A 14,798-nucleotide genomic window follows, 5' to 3' on the forward strand; every position below is an offset into this window, starting at 1 on the left:
GGCAGTGAAATGGAAAGTAAGGGGTGATTAAGGGAAAATATTTGAAATTGAAGAATTGACAGGGACCGATGGTTTGTTAGGCATTGAAAATAATAACAAACGTGGTAGGCTGCTTCTCAGTGAGCTCCCACTCTCCCCTTTCTCCTGGGAGCCACGCTGCTGTGGGAGATCTTCCCCCAGTGTGGGCTAGACCTAGTGACTCATTTCTAACGAACGGAATATGGCAGAGTAAGGGGTCACTCTTACAAAAGAATGTGGCTTCCACCTGGGGTGTGAGTGGCCTCCGGGGAGACCCGCATGACAATGAAATGATGTCCCTGGACCAGCCAGAGAGGACCAGAGAACTGTCAGCAGTCCCATGAGTGAGCTTGGACGTGAATGCGTCCCCCGATCCCCCACGTTCAGCTGTGAGATGACCGCCGCCCTGGCCACAGCCTTGACTGCAGCCTTGTGGAGAAGGTGGGCCAGAGGATGCTGCTAGGCCACGCCTGGACTCCTGAGCCACAGGGACTGTGAATGGATCAAAGTGTGCTGTTTGAAGCCGCTGAATCCAGGGGGCATTAGTTACACAGCAATGGAGAAAATGTACAAGCTTACAAGACGAAAAATAACTTTCATCTCAAATATAGGACACCAGTTTATTCAGTTTACATATTTGGAGATACGGTTTTTCTGAAAATTAACCAAAGGGGGAATGAATAAAGAAAAAGAAACATCAAAGCAAGGAAAGGAAGAGAGCCCACATCTAATAGAGGGAATGTCGTTGCCCTTTAGTACAGAAAACAGAGATCTCTCTTCCACGGGTAACGGCTCTCCTGTCTTAGCCATCTACTTGCTGTCCCCAGCATTATGCAGCGACATGTAACTGGACTATGTTCAGAAAATTAAAATGACATTCGAGGTAAATATCTAGGAACATTTCAGACCTTAGGAAGTAGAAGAAATACCTCCTGTCTACAATCTCCATATTTCCTAATAGATAATGCAACTCATTCTGCTACACGTCAGTTAGTTAACTAGCAACACCTTTTCCAATGCTGCCCAGTGCAGGAGTTCTTTGAAAGAATTACTTGTTTCAAAGAGGTCAAAGTGCAGAGTACAATGGTGGTCGCCAGGGGTCGGAGGCATGGGGCATGGGGAGAGGTTGGTCAAAGGGTGCATAGTCTCAGTCAGATAAGATGAGTGTGTTCTGGAGACCTATGTACGAGACGGTGCTGTCAATAATAATGTATTATTGTATACTTGAAATTGTTAAGACAGAAATGTTCTCACCACAAGAAAAACCAACAACTATGTAGGTGATGGATGTTAATGACTTTGACTGTGGTAACCGTTTCACAGTGCGTGCATATATCAAAACTTCCCACTATGCACTGTAAATATACACAATCTTTGCTTGTACCTCGATAAAGCTGAGATGGGAGAAGGAAACACTATTATAAATCACAGCACACTTGAAGGAAAGAGGAACAGACACCTATTTCAACATGTAAGATCACAACAGAAAGAAGAATGTGAGTTCCATGAAGGCAGGCATTTGCCTTGTCCTCATCATAGTCCCAGGCCCTGGCGCATGTTAGTTGGTCCCTAGTGATGGGGTGAGTATAATTAATAATGGAGACAAATACTCAGGGTCCTTAAACATATGCACAAAGCGAACACACTTTATCCTCTATGCAATTCTATATTAATTAGCACTCTTAGTTTATAAGCTTACTAACCATGTTTTGATGAGTGATTCTGTCATTCAAACTTTCAAGCCCATTGCCAGAAACCAAAGCTATTGGTCAGTGTGTTAGTGGTCTCCAGGGAAACAGGAGCAATGGGATGCATGTGGTGGATAATTTCACATGTCAGCTTGGCTGGACCAGGATGCTCAGATATTTGGTCAAATGTTATTCTGGATATTCCCGTGAGGGTGTTTTTGGATGAGACTGATGTTTCAATGGGTGAACATGGAGTAAAGCAGACTTCTCTCCATAATGCGGGGCAGGGGGGTGCTCATCTGAGCAGCTGAAGGCCTGAATGAAACAAAGGCTGATATCCCCCAAACAAAACACGCTTCTGTAGCAGATGGCTGCCGGCTTTAACTGCAGCAGTGCCTCTTTCTTGGTCTCCAGCCTGCTGGCCCACTCTACAGATGCTGGACTTGCTAGCCTCCACAATCTCGTGAGCAAATTCCTCAAAATAGATCTCTCTGCACATCGTATCGGTTCTGTTTCTCTGGAGAGCCTTAACACAATGTGTGCACATGCACATTCACATATAGTTTTTTTAGTAATTTTTAATTATTTTTTAATAATTTTTTTTAGAGATGGGGTCTCACTGTGTTGCCCACACTGGTCTTGGATGGGCTCAAGCAATCCCTCCCACCATGGCTTCCCAAAGTACTGGGATTATAGGCATGAGCCGCTGTGCCCAGCCTAAAGAGATGTATTTTAAGGGAAGATCTGATTCTGCAGTTCAAGTCTGAAGGCCACCTGCTGACAGAATTCCCTTTTCTCAGAGGGCGGTCGATTTTCTCTTAAGCCCTTCTTCAACTGACTGGATGAAGGTTGCACACATAATGGAGGGGAATTGGCTTCCTCAAAGCCTACTGATTTAAATGTTAGTCCCATTTTAAATATATCCTTACAGAAACATCTGGAATAATGTCTGACCAAATATCTGGGTACAGTGATCCAGCCAAGTTAAGACATAAAATTAACCACCATGGCCTACATTTTTATCTTTTTGGCTGCAATTCTGTCAAAGGCTTCTGCTCTTCATAACATCTCACTCACTAGCTCCATGAAGCCATATGATACAAACCTTGCCTGTGTAGCCTTCACTTTTTTCCAAAAGAAGTCTATTAAAGGCCAATCAAGTATCTTCTCCTCCGAGCTCAGTGGCTTGGGCCTCCAACAGCTGTTGCCCATTCCTATCCATCTCCCTGAGCTACCCTGGCATTCTTATCAGGACACTGGAGGAATCTATGTATGTGCTTGTAAAGATTCAGCACCCAAACATGATAGAAATCACGGTGTTCACACTGTATCTATATATCTGCCCATCCCTTTAAATCATTCCAATAAACCAGATTAGAATCAGTAATAGGACTCAGCTGATTTCTTTATACCATTGATGGTTCTGGTTTAAGGACCATCAATGGTATAAAGAAGGCAGCTGAGTCCTATAACTCAGCTGCTGGGTATAAAGAAGGGAAAATGGTTTGAGGATGCTAGACAGCCAACTAACATCCTCAAACCATTTTTCTTTAACTTCTAACCAAAATGCTGAGAAAATCAGGGGGGGGCAAGGTTAACATTAACAACATGAGACAGGCCACCTAATGTCAGACTGTGCATGGTGTTCATGATAATAATAACAAAGACGAAGCTTGCCTGAGAAAAATCTTGGCCAGAATTCAGCACATCCTACCTAAGGACAGTCCATCAGAAACAGACCACTTGGAAAAGCTGAAAGTGTTTGTTTTCTGAAACTGAAGTACCTGTAGCAACTGGCCCAAGTTCTGGAGAATAGAATTAATAGAAGGAATCAAACTTATGCTAGTTTAGGTTTCTTTAAGAACCCCATAGTGTGGCCGGGCGCAGTGGCTTACGCCTGTAATCCCAGCATTTTGGGAAGCCAAGGCAGGCGGATCACAAGGTCAGGAGTTCAAGACCAGCCTGGCCAATATGGTGAAATCCCATCTCTACTAAAACTACAAAAATTAATCAGGCATGGTGGCGTGTGCCTGTAGTCCCAGTTACTTGGGAGGCTGAGGCAGGAGAATTGCTTGAACCCGGGAGGTGGAGGTTGCAGTGAGCCGAGATTGTGCCTCTGCACTCCAGCCTGGGAGACAGAGGGAGACTCTGTTCCCCCCCCCAAAAAAAAAGAACCCCATAGTGCAATTATATGTATCCAGGACCTTACCCAGAAATGAGAGGAGGAGGTGCCTGCCCACTGGGAGTGTCAGCAGAGGGCTTTGCTTCATTCTACTCTCCAAGACCCTCACATCTAACCTGCTCCCCCTGATATCCAGGCCTTTTCATCTGAAGCCAAAGCGCTATTGCCATGCAGCTTAGGTTTGCACACAATAATGACTTGCTTATACGTTTTTGTAAATGTGCACTTAGGTCTAATTAATGGTTTTCCTGTGGACAGGTGATAGACCTGTGCTGATTTTTTTTTTTTTTTTTTTTAAGATGGAGTCTCACTCTGTCACCCAGCCTGGAGTGCAGTGGCGTGATCTCAGCTCACTGCAAGCTCCACCTCCCGGGTTCACACCATTCTCCTGCCTCAGCCTCCCGAGTAGCTGGGACTACAGGCACCTGCCACCACATCCAGCTAATTTTTTTGTATTTTTAGTAGAGACAGGGTTTCACCATGTTAGCCAGGATGGTCTCGATCTCCTGACCTCGTGATTTGCCCATCTCAGCCTCCCAAAGTGCTGGGATTACAGGCATGAGCCACTGTGCCCGGCCCCTGTGCAGATTCTTTGGGTCATTTTTGTTTGGTCCCTCGTTCATTCTGTAACATTCTAAACTCTTGCCAAGCTGCAGTGAGCAGGTTCTCTATTTGCCTCCTATCTGCTGATCATCTTTCAGTGCTGTCTATCTCTTGTAGGATAGCACAGAATAACTTCCCTCAGCCACAGCTGAAGCACCGTCTACACTTGCATAAATCAGCTATATATTAGCCAGGTGTGGTGGTGTGCACCAGTAGTCCTAGCTATTTGGAAGGCTGAGACAGGAGGATTGCTTCAGCCCAGGAGGTCAAGTCTGCAATGAGCTAGGATTATGCCACTGCATTCTAGCCTGGGCAACAGAATGAGACCCCATCTCTTAAAAAAAAAAAAAAGTCAGCTGTATGTCTGTGTCCCCTTCCTCAATCCATGCCCCTATTATTGTCCTTTCCACACCAATTCTATTCCTGCCCTCCCTCCATCAGCCTCAAATTTTTAGAGCTTGCACAGACCAAGTAGAGTTATCTCTCTGTACTGCATTGCTATGTGAAAATGACAGACAGTGGTTCCTTTCTCCCATTTCCAGTCCCATCTTTTCAACACCTAGACAGCGCCTACAAATCCTAGGATGGAAAAGTGGAGAGTAACCTACATGGAATCCATGGAAAAGCTAGTATTTCAGAAAAAAATAAATGGGGGATCATCTAGGAATCTCTAGAAAAGAACGTATCTCTGAAAGTTATCTCTGTCAAGATCCAGAAGAATATATCAACAATTTCTTGGTATCCTAAAGATATTTTATCCTCTATTAATGTATTGGTTATCCATTGCTCCATAACAAATTGCTCCCAGATTCACGGCTTAAAGCAACACCCATTTACTGTCTTGCATTTTGGAAGCATCAGGAATCAGGCTTAGCTGGGTCCTCTGCTTCAGCACTCACTAGACAGCCATCATGATGTCAGCTGGCGGCATTCTCACTTGAGGCGCAAATGGGGAAGCATTCGCTCCCACACTCAGGTTGTTAGTGGCATTCGTTTTCCTGTGGTTGCAGAATGGAGGTCCCTGCGTTCATCCAACTGTGTGCCTGAGGCCACTTTCAGCTCCTAGAGGCTGCCTGTGGCTCTTGAGGACGCCTACAGTTCCTAGATGCTGCCCACAGCTGTTCGCCACACGGGGCACCTACTTCATCAAGCCAGCAAGAAGAGTTTCTAGAGCAAGTCGGCTAGCCAGCCAGAGTCTTCTAGAACATAGCATATCATGGAGCAAAACCCCAGCCCCTTCGCCATACTCTGTTGGCTATACAAAAGACAGAGGTCCCACCCACACTCAAGGAGAGGGGATCATACAAGAATGTGAATATCAGAGGGTGGGGATTGGGACTCCACCCTAGAGCAGGCCATTACCATTAAAGAAGAGAAGAAAAATCATAAGGAGAGAAGCAACTTAAATGAAAATTTGGCAATATTAGATTAAAAAAAGTAATTATGCTGCAAAAAATCAAATCAGTCATGTGAAAAATAAAGTTTCCCAAGAATGCATATGAAATGACTGAAAAGATGAAAACAAGTGGGAAAATGACAGACGATGTACAGAAAAGAGAGCCAATGTTTGGAAAAAACTGGTGTTCCTTCAGAAATCCGAGAAGAAATGCGACAGAAGCAATAAGCAAAAATGATGTATATAATGTGTATGGAATTATATATGGATGTAAATCAAGATATCTAGATATTAGAAGAACACTTTCCACATAGGAAGCTACATCTCTATGCGTCAGTTAAGATGATGCACCATATGCAAAGGAAAAATTGTGTAAAGATAGACATCCATCCTGGAAGAGTCCGAATGAGAATGATAAGGATTGCACCCTGAGAAAGTAAGGCAGAAAACAAGCAGTTTCCTTTAGAGGATTAAGCTGGCCTCATATTCCTCCTCCTATAGCAATAAATGCCAAGGCACAGAGAATATTTTCTATGGACTTTTAGAGAGGAGAAGACTGATAGGCCATGAATTTAATAACTGTCTTCTGTGCAAATGTTGGAGACAAAGTTAAATGAGAATTATGAAACAATGCTTACATCTCCCTTAAAAACTGTCTTGAGAACCAAACTGAACAATTAGCAGCAGGAAACATATGAAACAAGAACGGCAAGCTGTGGAATGAAAAATGTATACACTAATATATAATTATTGTAACTAGTTCTAAAATAAAAGGTAAATATTAAATCTTTAAAGAAGATACACAATTTTTAAAATAATTTGGACCTAAAACTACAGATTAAATTACAAAACCCAAAACATCATATTCAAGCATTGACATATTACAAACCCATAATATTAGCCAGTTTGTGGGTAGCCCAAAACACAGTGGAATGGAATAGAAAACCATCAACAGATTCGTGTTTTCCATAAGACAAAGGAACCAAGCATTTATGTGGAGAAATCTAAGTAAACAGGTTACCAAAATTGTCTCAAGTATAGAGAACTTCAGTAGATCAAAGGCCTTGAAAAAATTTAAAAATAACATGTCAAAAATCTCCAGGAAGAGATGAGCAAATTCTACCAAAACCTCATGGGATAGACATTTTTGTTAAGATAAAATTCACATAACATAAAATTCACCGTCTTAACCATTTGAAGGTGTACAACTCAGTGTTTTCACATATATCCACAATGTTCTACAACCATCACCATCAATTTCAGAACATTTTCATCACCCCAGAAACAATTAAGCATTAAACAGTCACTCCCCTTTCCCTGTCCCACTAATCTACTTTCTGTCTCTATGTGTTTGCCCATTCTGAACACTTCACAGAAATACAATCATATGCAGCTGGCCCTTGAACAACACGGGGTTAGGGAAGCCAACCTTTCGCACAGTTGAAAATCTTCATATAACTTTGGACTCTCCAAAGACTTAACTACTAATAGCCTACTGTTGACTGGAAGCCTTACAGATAACATAAACAGTTGATTAACATGTACTTGGAATGTTGTATGTATTAGATACTGTATTATACAATAAACTAGAGAAAAGAAAATGCTATTAAGAAACTCATCAGGAAGAGAAAATACATTTACCATTCATAAGTGAAAGTGAGTAGGCTGAAGAGGAGGAGGAAGAGGAGGGGCTGGTCTTGCTGTCTCAGGGGTGACAGAGGCGGGAGAGTGGAGGAGGGGAGGCAGGAGAGGCAGCACACTCAGTGCAACTCGTATAGAAAAAAATCCACTTATCAGTGGACATGCACATTTCAAACCCTTGTTGTTCAAGGCTTAGCTGTAATATGTGGTCTTTTGTGACTGGTTTCTTTCACTGATCATATTTTGTGTCCATCTGTAAATTGGCATGATAAGGTCCAAGAACTATGGGCAGGCATCGATGTCCTCTGCTGCACCTCTTGCATCACTTCAGTCCATTCACACACTCTCCAGTAAGTTCATTTTGCCTCATCCTTAGTTTTTTGAAGTGATTTCTTGGAAGGAAGAAGGAAGGGAAGGGAGGGAGGGAGGGAGGAAGGGAGGGAGGGAGAAAGGAGGAGAAAGGAAGGAAGGAGGGAGGGAGAGAAGGAAGGAAAGAGGGAAGGAGAGAGGGAGGGAAGGAAGGAAAGAGGGAAGGAGAGAGGGAGGGAAGGAAGGAAAGAGGGAAGGAGAGAGGGAGGGAAGGAAGGAAGAAGGGAAGGAAGGAGGGAGGGTAGGAGAGAAGGATGGAAAGAAAGAAGGAAGGGAGGGTGGGTGGGTGGGTGGGTGGGTTAGTGGGACTAGCTATAGTCCCTACTGTGGCAATCTAGTGTTAAAGCCAGAGGTGATACTCATCATTTCCGCCCTTCACCACTCATCCTAAATCCCCTCACCTTTGGTCAGCATTGGTGCTAATTACGTTGCTTACTTGGCAGAAAAACCCAATATTCACCCCTGATTACCAAGTCCTTGTGAGACTAAGGTTGCTGCAGTTGCACATTTGTGGTTATTAATGAATATTCAGCAATAACAGTTTCCCTGGTGAATATCCTAACTTCCAGATATACTCCTTCCAGCCCAGTTTTGTACCGGTGACTTTTTTTTCCATGTGATAATCAGAGTCAATAAGACCCTACATGTATAGGAAGTCATTTTTTTGCCTAATGGTCTACTGGTATGAGGAGCGCCAAATGACCAGAGAGCAGTCATAGCTTTAAGTTTGGCAGAACCTCTACCTCTTTCTGGGGCAAGCATCTCCCTCCTGGGCTGTAGTGCAGCTGAGCCTGAAGTTTCAGCATGGGGAGCACCAATTCCCCGAGTGGGTCTCTGGATCTAACCATGAGAAGGAACATCCCTGCTTCCACTGCTGGGTCCTGTGCCATGCCTGCTACCTACTGAACATCCAACCCCAAATCCTGACTATTGGTTCTATGTACAGTCCCCACCTCGAAGGTCAGAGTCCCAACTCCACTGGATATCATTCGAAGCTTGTGTGTCAGCAGCACTTTTAAGAGGCTGTATTAGTGTGCTAGGGCTGTCATAACAAAATACCAGGCTGGATGGCTTAAACAATAGAAGTTAATTTTCTCACAGTATGGAGGCTGGAGTCCAACCTCAGGGTGTAAGCAGGGTTCGTTTCTTCTGACTCCTCTCTCCTTGGCTTGCAGGTGGCTGCCTTCTCACTGTGTCCTCACATGGTCACCTTCCATCTAGGAGTGTTGTCTGTACCCTAATTGCCTCCTTATAAGAACACCAATCATTTGGTATTAGGGCCCACCCAAATGACCTCATTTTATCTTAATTATCTCTTTAAAGGCTCTGTCTCCAAATATAGTCACATTTTGAGTTACTGGAGATTAGGACTTCAACATATTACTCTTGGGAGGACACAGTTCAGCCACAGCAGAGGTCATTCCAACATTCTGTCTTGGCAGCAGGGTCCGGGTGATGTGACAATGTTATTCCCCCTGTCACACATCCTTGGGCATAAGGAGAAATCCTTGATGCAAAGAGATCTCACTCAGTGTCCCATGATGATAACTCTGGCACTCGATGAAAATTGGGTAGTGCTGGCCAAGGCACCACAGTAGGGAAGGCATGTCTGGAATATGTGTCAATACCCCCTCTCAGTTAAAAGTGTCCAATGTAATCAGCTCGACACGGCATGGTGGTTTGGTCTCCTTGGGGGCTGGTACACAGTGAAGATTCAGTATCCCTCTCTGCTGCTGATGAGCATTCCGCAGTGGCAGTCACGAGATCAGCCTGGGGGGCAGGGAACCCATGCTGTAAGGCCCAAACAGAGACCCTCTTCCCACCACTACAGACATGCCATACACTCCCCCACACAGAGACCCTCTTCCCACCACTACAGATACCCACGCCATAGGCTCCCCCACACAGAGACCCTCTTCCCACTCTACAGACACCGCACCATAGGCTCCCCCACACAGAGACCCTCTTCCCACTGCTACAGACACGCCATACGCTCCCCCACACAGAGACCCTCTTCCCACCGCTACAGACACACGCCATATGCTCCCCCACACAGAGACCCTCTCCCACCTCTAACAGACACCCACGCCATAGGCTCCCCCACACAGAGACCCTCTTCCCACCACTACAGACACTCACGCCATAGGCTCCCCCACACAGAGACCCTCTTCCCACCTCTACAGACACTCACGCCATATGCTCCCTGTGCAACCACGAGGGTCGGCTGGAGGAGAAGCAGGATGCCTCCTCTGAACAAGTCATCCAATCCACCAGATGGTTTGGGGCTTCCTTGCTTTCTGTGTTCCTACTCTCATGGGTCCATCCATATGTCTCCTTCCTGGACATTCTTGCTTTTTTTTCCAATTTTAATTCTTCCAGGCCCTTAACTAACCAGCTAAACTATTTGAAATTGCCCAATACCGTGTTTATCCTTGTTTCAGGCCCCTTTTCCTTTCCCATGATGTTGGTGATCAGGTGCACTGTTTGAATTCTGCTTACCAGGAGCGTTTCTCTTCACCGTTGCCCTTCAGTGTGCCCTGAGTGGGGCTGTGACGCAGCAGTAATCTGCTCCTGCCAGCTTCCTTCTCCCAAACATCCATGAACCACGCCCAAGTTTTCACCTCTTTGTTCACACAACATGAGTGAAAGAAACAAGACACAAAAGGGTGTGTACTGCGTGGCTCCATTTAAATCTAGCCAATAACAGGTGAAACCAATCCCTGCTGAAGGAAGTAACGAGACTGATTACATGTGTGGGAAATGGTAGGGATGACTGCAGAGACGCACGAAGGCTTCTGGGTGTTAAGGAATGTTCTGTTTCTTGACGTGCATGCCAATTACACAGCAGGGTCACTCTGGGAAAGTCACCAAACACTACACTTATGAGTGGTACATGTTCCTATATGATTGTCAAACTTCAATAAATTTTAAAAACCAAGCAAACAAAAACAACCACAGAGTTCAGTCAGCTTACTGGATGCAAAATTAACATGCAGAGATCAATTTTAATTTCCTGATGAGGCACAACAGTAAAAAATTAAATGTTAAATAGACACACTCAAGAGCAGCAAAAACAAAAGCATGTAATTAGAAATAACCTAATAAAAGATAGGGAGGAAATTATACTTTATTGAGTGACATTAAAGAAAAGTTCATAAATCAAGAGACATGCTTTCTTCATGGACTTAGAGACTCAATATTGCAAAGATGTAAATTGTGTACAGATTCAATTAAAATTTAATTAAAATTGTAACAGTTTTTTGAGGGGGGAGGGGACTTGACAAGTTTATTCTATGCAAAGAACCAAGACTTACCAAGACACTCTTGAAGGTAGAGAAATTATCTCTTGCAGCCATCAAGACTTATTAACTGCAATAATTAAGATAGAGTGGAATTAGCACAAGACTAAAACAGAATTGAAATCCCAGTCACAGCCTCACACTTGACATCAGAACATCTGATCTGTGATAAGGTGGTGCTGGGAAAAAGGGGGAAGGACAGTCCCGTGAATAATTGGCACTATGACGGGTAGGTATCCATACCAAAAAAGAAAGTGGGTCTTTATACAAAAAGCAACCTCCGGAGAATTACATACATAAATGCAATGGGCAAATAATAAAGCTGTTAAATGAAAATAACGTAGGAAATTATAATCTCATTGTAGGGAAATGTTTTTTTCTTTAACAAGGTACCAAAGTCACTAACCATAAAGAAAAAAATTAATACGTTTGACCATATTAAATTGAGAACATCTGTTCACAGCATAAACAGAGTACAAAGATAAGGAACAGGCCAGTCACAGTAGGTCATATCTATAATCCCAGCCCTTTGGGAGGCCAAGGAAGGAGGATCACTTGCACCCAAGAGTTTGAGACTGGGCTGGGCAAGATGGCAGGAACCTATCTCTTAAAAAATAAAAATAACATAAATAAAATAAAGATAAGGCACAAAATAGAGAAACTATTTGCAACAAATACAACTGACAAATGACTCATGTAGAAACAACTCCAACAAATCAATAAGAAAAGGCAAGTGACCCATTAGAAAAATGGGACAAACCCTTGGGCAGGCATTTCACAAATGAGGAAATCCCAATTACCAGTAAATGCTTGAAAAGCATATTGTTAATGGGACTAGATGAGCAAGAAGTGGCAAGTACATTGGATGATTTGATCATACACATGCATGCCAGGGCACCATGTCAGTGAGGATTTCAGCGGTCCAGCAGCCTGAGACACGCTGGGCCATTTGCACCACAGAGGACACATTTATATCTTGCAACTCTCACTTCTAGGAAGGAAACACAATTCCTGGCAGATCTCTTCAGATTCTGGAGGCAAATTACCTTATACTAATGCTACTCTAACCCATACATTGGTTGATTAAAAACCAACCAACCAACCAGCCAACCTGCCACCTTTGTGTGGTTTCTAGAGCACAAACGGGCTGGGTGGCAGCTGCAGACTTTAGTATAAGTGGTTCTGCTTCCAGGGCCATACAACCCTGCACACATCACTATGGTAATATCTCTGATGTGATGGAAAGTATGTAGAGTTTATGGCAAGTCCCAGTAGGAGAATCACATATAGACCCCGAGGGTTTAGGGCACATCCATGCTGTCTGCGGTGTAGAGCTATATGCTTTTTTCAAAAGAACTCCTAACATGTTAGTGGCTCCTGATAAACACAGAGAGCTGGCCATGAGACAATGACAGTGCTCCCAGAATTGCTCATAGAAGCTGGCTTCTGCCAGATTCACTGAGTCATAGGTCAGGTGGGCCTAGGAGGATTCCATCACGACATGGAAGTGATACCTCCAGGATCAGGCACCAACTGGTCACAAGGTACAAGGAAACTCTCAGAGCAGATAGCCCAGAGCTCTGTGTTATTCATGACTGTTGCAGTCAGGGTGCCACCCTTTCAGCTCACACCTATGGCTGCTTGAGGCTGCCAGCTCATGGAGAACAAAGACTGAGCTTGGTTCATACGTGATTGGCTTGATATGTGGGTGCAAGCAGAAAATGGATTGCAGCTGCACTACGGTTCCCCCATCACAGGTAGTCCTGAACAGTAACTGATCCAGGTTGTCAATATCAGGAGGTTTATTGAAGGAAATGACAGACAGAAGTGTAATCTTGGGTGGCCACAAGACAGATACATCTTCACACCACAATTCCCCAGATCCAGGGCTTATATCTTGGGGAAAACTGTATGCGCCACAGAAGGAATATGTAGGTGGCTATGGCATCATGGCACTTACAACGAAGAGGTGTTCCTACCTAAAGAGTCACACATCCACTAGACCTTCTGGGGGAGGGACGCATTCCCAGACTAAGGGTTAGTCACGTGGATTAGCATTTAAAATAAAGTCATTCTTGTCCCCGCTGTAGCAATAAAGAGAAATCTTCCCAATATGAGTCATCCACTTTGTGTGGATAGAGAAGGGACTGGAATTTGGAATATATGTAGGCTCATGGGCTATCTGTGTGGCAAATGGTTTGGTTGGTTGATTGGGCTGGAAGAAAATACGCAGCAGATTGAGAATAAGAAGATCCGGGAAAGAGACAAATGGAAGGCCCTCAGAGTGGGCACAAAGTGTGCAGATCTTTGCACCACATATTTATCACCAGCAGAGAGCCAACCTGGGAAGAGGTTCCAAACTACCAATGAGAATCACTTGGCCGGTTGACACCAGCCAGCCTCAGCCATCTGCCATTCATGTTCAGGAGTAACAGGCACATGAATGGGCAGCCGTGGTGGCAAGGTGGGAGGCTATGCCTGGACCTGCTGGCATGAGCTCCCGTGCACCAAGGCTAATCTAGCTACTGCTGCTGCTGAACATCCAGCCTGCCTTCAAGAGAGACAGATACTGAGACCCTGATATGGCGCCATCCCTTGAGGACTCTAACCAGCCACTCGATGGTCTTTTGAGCTTGGAAGGCACAATTCATCTTGACTAAAATTGGTATGTGCTCAAGATACACCCTTTCTTGCCTAAGGGCAGTTAGCTGGCACTAACATCTGAGGACTTTCTGGAATGCTTGTTCCCACTGACACAGGATCTGGAATAATATTGCCCTACTTTGCAGCAAAAAACCCTACTTTACAGTAAAAAGGTGCCAGTATATGACCATGAAATCCACTGGTCCTGTTGCATACCTGCCACCCAGAAACCCCTAGCCTGAGAGAGTAATGAAATGGCTTATTGAAGACGCCACTGATTCACCAGTGTGGAGATGGTGACCTGAATGGATAGGGTATCGTTCCCTGGGACATGGTATCCTCTTAAACAATTGATTATTTATTAGATTTGGGTTAGTAAATTACATACATGGGTCCAGAAACCAAAGGGTGGAAGTAGAATGACAACACTTACCATTATGTCTGAAAACTTGAGGAATACGTAGTTTCTGTACCTGTAACTCTAGGATCTGCAGATGTACTAGTTCCCAAATGGGAAACTTCTGCCAGAGGACACAGACAGGGTCCCACCTGTGTCCCTTTAGACTCCGGGGTCAAGAGCCCACCAAGAAAATACAAATGCTGTATGATTCCACTTACATAAAATACAGAGTAGTCAAACTCAGAGATGGAAAGCAGGATGGAGATTTCCAAGGGTTGTGGGGTGCCAGGAAGGGGTAGTAAGTGTTTAATGGGTACAGAGTTTCAGCTGGGGAAGACAAAAATGTTCTGGAGATGGATGGTGGTGATGGTCCCACAATACTGGAATTTCTTAATGCTGCAGAACTGTGCCTTATAAATGGTTAAAATGGTCAATCCTAGGTTGTGTTTACCTTACCGCAATAATACAACTATACATACACATACAGACATACATCTGGATGAGACGACCAGGGAAGGAGGGGGGTTTTGCAGGGGCAATTGTTTCTGATCCACAGGTA

This window comes from Nomascus leucogenys, chromosome 7b (genome assembly GCF_006542625.1).
Source record: "Nomascus leucogenys isolate Asia chromosome 7b, Asia_NLE_v1, whole genome shotgun sequence".
Lineage (NCBI taxonomy): Eukaryota > Metazoa > Chordata > Mammalia > Primates > Hylobatidae > Nomascus > Nomascus leucogenys.